Source organism: Asterias rubens, chromosome 14, assembly GCF_902459465.1.
Source record: "Asterias rubens chromosome 14, eAstRub1.3, whole genome shotgun sequence".
Taxonomy (NCBI): Eukaryota; Metazoa; Echinodermata; class Asteroidea; order Forcipulatida; family Asteriidae; genus Asterias; species Asterias rubens.
Genome location: NC_047075.1, coordinates 6,301,999 through 6,307,631, shown reverse-complemented (window position 1 = coordinate 6,307,631; position 5,633 = coordinate 6,301,999).

The window sequence follows — 5,633 nt, the reverse complement described above, 5'->3', positions numbered from 1 at the left end:
AAAAGTTGAAATAGAGAGGACAGGGGACGTGTATGGCAACATTATAATGTAATGAAACATCTACATTATAAAAGCGCTTAAATCGCATGGGCGCCACCATGTTGTTTTCACGTTAGGTGGTGCCCGCAACCTGTTAAAATGATGCGTCCTGGGGTCAATGGACCCTTCCCATGAAATATGCTATATACATTCACGCATGCGTACAGACCCTGTTGGTTGGCAAACACCATAGAGTTGTGCACTAAGCAGACGCGTCACGCACCCATTAGCCGTGTACAAAACAGCGCGATTTTTCCTCATTTTGCCATCCAAAACGTTAGTGCGCACGCGCTATGTGCAATTTACATATTTCATGGGAAGGGTCTATTTCGGGGTACCCGTGGGTTGGGGATATGTGTTGTTTGTGACGTCACAGTCAAAGCGCGAGCGTGTATAACTTTGTGATTGAAATGAGTGCAGGCGGTCCTTTGTGATGCCCCAGTCACAGCGCTAGTAACATCGCGCGTACACATACAGTAAACAAAAGTTCAATGCATGGGATCGAGCTAGGCACGACGCGACGACAGGACGAAGGCTGGAGGGGATGAGCACGTTGTGGGACAGGGAGAAGGAAGGGGCACGCAGTGTGGTACGTCTGTTGGAAGGGGCGGGGGAACGGCAGAAAATTAAGGGAACATAGTAAAAGGGCTGGGAAAATAATACGGAAAGGGGAAAAAGGGACAAAAATGATGACATTGGACACAGGGAACAATAAACTGGACAGAGAAAAATACACGAAACGGAGAACCACCTGACTGGCGGGACCCGCGCGGAACGGGGAAAGTTATGGGCCGTAAAAAGGTGCACAGAACAATTCACGGGCGGGATGTAGGGAAGGAAGTACGGGTTAGATTTAGGATGGGTACAGGAGGAAGGGGCACAAAGTGGTATGTCTGCGTAATGGGGGACGGGCGGGAGAACGTGAACATGGCTGAATGGGGGGACATAAATTATGGGACCCACGCGAAACTGGAAAATATAAGTTATGGGCAAACAGTGGCAAGCAAAGAACAATGCCAATGCACGGGATCGCGGGACGGGAGGCACGGAGGCTTGGGTTAGATATGGGACGGGATAAGGAAGGGGCACACGGTGGGACAGGGAAGTGGGGAAAATGAACGGGGCTGGTGAGGGGGAAATAAGAAAGGGGAACAAAATAAACGAAACGGGATATAAACCGGACTGGGAAAGAACCACTATCGGGACCCGCTGGAAACTGGCAAACACTGGATGGGATTGACAAATAATGCCGAAACGGGAAAAAAGACGGACAAGGGTTAGTGTACGATTTAACAAAGCACTAAGATTCGTCTTAACTTTGGATGGGTTGTTTGCCACAGTGATTTGTATTGTGACCCTGCCCAGCCACGTTAACCCTCCCCTGTACACAGCGCTACACTTGCAGCATTTTATACGTAGAGCTTTCTAGCGGGGTTGACGCGCGAAGCGCGGCATCCCGCTAGTAGTAATAATTGCTCAGTGCGCCTATGCTCCAATCAGACAACCGGAAAACTGTTCACTAATCGTTCCTCAGTAACTTTTACGACAATATATTTTACAAACGTGGATAAGGGACAATGATGTGAGGCGTGTGTGAGCAGTATGAGTAATAACTGTAGGCTACCGTATAAAGCCGTACTTGATGTTATCATGGAGTCAGACTAGTATTCTGGTAAACAGATGAAATAAAGCATATAATGAGCGCCTGATATAGGCTAATTGCTTCTGTTTAGGTATTGTTTTGATTAGCAAAGGTGTGCTGAAAGGGACAAGCCGGCTCTAGAACCGTTCCACAAAAGCAACAATTAAATCTTGCCGATTTTGAGAATTTATCAAACAACGGAGTTACATGATTGTTTACTTGGAGCTGTGAAAGTTTTTTATGCAGGGCTGCATGTGCTTTGTGCTTGTCACGAAACTCGCACCATTACGCTCGATTTGTTTAAGTCTGATAACTTTTCCAATCTCACATTGCAGTGACTTTTCACTTGAGGGCGCTATAACACGTATTGTATCTATGGTAAATTCACGTTATGTCTGTGGGTGCATTGCAACACACTAAAGGCGCCTTTAGGCCAAAGTTCATGCGCCAATTTATTTTGTATAAGTCAACGTTTTGGAGTTATGCAACTCATAGATTTGTTTAATTACAACAATGTTTCAGAACCTGGGGGCTATGAGCCTCAGTTTGTGAGGAGATTTGATAATTTAAGACTTTCAATTTGGTACTATTTGGCTTGGAATGGGGGGAATGCCTCGGGGAAACTGCTGGAAAAAAATACATTTGTTCAGGTGTGTTTTTCAAGGGGTATTTAGCAAAAAATCCAAACAACTGACCTACCAAAACTTGAACGGGAAATCTGGAATTTAGTTGTCTTCAAAATTTCTGATTGGTTTTCAAAAGGCTGAGAGACTTTATATTTGTTGAGTTTTGAATATTTAGCATTTAACATTGGTTACTATGGGATTTTATTTAGTGTGGGCACCCTATAATACAAAGGTGGCGCCAATGTAGCGTGTATGTTGATTGCGTGTGTTTTGTGGTTTGTTTTTTTTCTTTCTTTTTTTTTTTTTTGGGGGGGGGGGGTGTTTACTACAGCTACAATGAAAAGACAACTGTTTTGATACATCGTTCATTTGGCTGTAAACAGTTCGTACAGTAGAAATAGTGTTGTTCCCTGACGTTATTTACATACTAAACGAGGATTGTGTCTCCTGATTAATTGTATAAGAGGGTTAGCATACAACTACTATTTATCAATCCATTGAATTATTCATACTAAACAAAAATTACAAGAAAATACTAATTTATATTTAAGCTACTCTGTTGTGTTTTAGTTTTATTCTAAATCAACTGTTTATCAACCAAAATGTTGCCAAAGAATAAAACACAGCAAACTTGATGGATGATAGTTCCCAAATGAGCTGTTGGTACTCATTGGTACACCATTTTTATGTCAAACGCGCAGTTCCCAGAACCACATTGTTAAAGATGCTACGTCAGATTTTTGGCCCCAAACATTAAAAAAAAAATTTTTTTAGTAAATGATATTTCAAGGAGTATCACCCGCTCTAACGACAAAGAGTTTAACTTTTACTTGTAATGGTCAGGAACCATGACACAAATTTAAAACGTTTCTTATAAAACACATAAGAATTGGTCACGTGATATATTGTCGGGATCCCGACCAAAACTAATTTTGCACTTTATTTCACTGCTAATAATTGGCGGACTTTTTCGAACAATGGCTCAAATGAAACTTGTAACTTTCATTTTGTAAACCAAAATTTGGGGTCAAATCGGCCAAAAATCTGACATAGCATCTTTAACCCCGTCAGAAACCCCACGATTATTTCCAAAGTGGGGTTTGATTCTTGAGCAATGACCGTGCGTACATCGTGGTGACACACCAACAGTGCACTGGCATTGAACGCAACACGTAGTATTAGGCACTTGTTTTGCTGAATTCCTCTCCAAAACACAGCAAATTTTGTGAAATTTGAGTTTGTTGAGTAGACTAGACGCTGCGCCTACACATACTAACGCAACTCGGACTCCTACGCGATTATTAGCCATGGACTATTTGTACGGCGACATGCGGTTGAGAGTACAGGAAGGATGCACTAAAAAGTACAAGAAGGCGCCTACGCATTGCGGTCAAGTGAAGACTACATAATGCAACAAGACTACGTGCAGATAAAAATAACAGTATAGCATACATGTTATGTATAGTCCCTGAGTAACTTCAACTTGCTTACAGTTCTACGATGGTAAGTCCTGTGTACAGCCAAGACGCGAGGAGCGGCTTGTGTGTTTAGCTGCAGTTTCTTGAGTTACGGTCGTCGTCATTGTAAGAAACCTTAAAGCCACTGGACAGCTTCGGTGTCAAAGACCAGTCTTCTCACTTGATGTATCTCAACATATGCACAAATTAACAAACCTGTCAAAATTTGAGCTCAATGCTCATCGAAGTTGCGAGACAATAATGAAAGAAGCAAACACCCTTGTCGCACAAGTTGTGAGGAATTCTAGGTGCTTGAAGTCGAGACCTCAGCTGATGAGGTCTCGAGCTCCATTCAAATAAATTATTTAAGTGAGAAATAACTTCTTTCTCAAAAACTACGTTATGTAACCATTTTTGTTGTGTAACTGATATGGTTGGAAAGATGTTTTAAAAGTGTAGAATACAAGGATCGATACAAATTTTCCTCGAAAATTGCGTGGTTTTCCTTTTACTGTGCGAACTAACACGGTCAGCCCTATGGTCGACAGTGGTAGTCGACGAGGTAAAAGGAAAACCGTGCAATTTCAACGAATGTTTATGTGGATCATTGTATTCTACTTTTACAACATCTTTCTATACATATGCATTTTAAAACAAACGGTTACAAATGCTTTTCAAAGACCAACTCGATCGACCGATCCAAGGCAACGTGTTCTTTTAACATTTAAAATATTGTAGTTTTTAATTATAACAATATCATTAGTGACTTATATAGCGCACTTCTCAAGAAAACGACCAAGAGAAAATATTAAACAATGTAAAAACCAATAAGGGATATAATACAATCATGGTCAAAATAACAGTTTTCACCGAAACGGTGCAAGTCATTCGATTATCTCTATTTCCATGATAAATATGTAACTGCCTCTAAACATCGGTTAGTATGGTGGTGGTCCTTCGGTACTATGTTGTATACCACAATCGTAATAAGAAGACAGGTAATTCAATTATTTTGAAGTTCTAACTTGGTAAAGTAGGGTATAAGAAGAAACTAAATTGTATACAACACATATCTGTAAACCCGTCTATAAACAGTATATTTGACTACTACCGTGTCTTTGTGTGTCAAGAAAACTGAACATATTAAGTTAAATAATGTAAGAGTAGGATATGCAAAAGTCGAGCTAGACCGATTTATGTGACGTCACAGTTTAGTCTACCATAGATCAGAATAAAACTATAATCCAAATAAGACAACGTGTGAGTATACAGTGATAACACACATCGGTGTAGATCGGTACAGACCAAAATGAACAATAGACGACTTTAACAAGCGAAAGCGCTGCATGTAAATAAGAAAGAGAAACGCCAGTTGGCATCAGTTTTTAATAAATCTATACTCACTACTGTAACAATGCATACTAATTATGTAAGGCAACATGTCACATAGCCACATAATACCTTATTAATATAGTTAGTATGTTATACAAGGTGCAAATATTTTCAATATGCCTCGTCGATTTCTGGCTTTGAAAATAATTGGGTTCCTCATAATTAATACACGGCGTTATACACAACGCCTAGCATTTATATAACAATTATTAGCAATTTCATTCCAAGCCAAGGTATTTCCTGTGCGATGCAAATGATATTCTGATGTCTAAATCTTTGTGTGGGTTTTGAAGTCAAACCCAGCTTACTCCTACACATTGCTAGTACCATGGTAACAGTGCATGTCAGATCTCAGTGTGTGTGCCTCTGTGGATGCTTGTATCGTGTGATCTTTCATAGGACGGCATGGGACGAGACAGTGAGGACTCATAGTGCGTGAGTGGACATCATAGTCCGGATGATAGGTGATAGCATGTA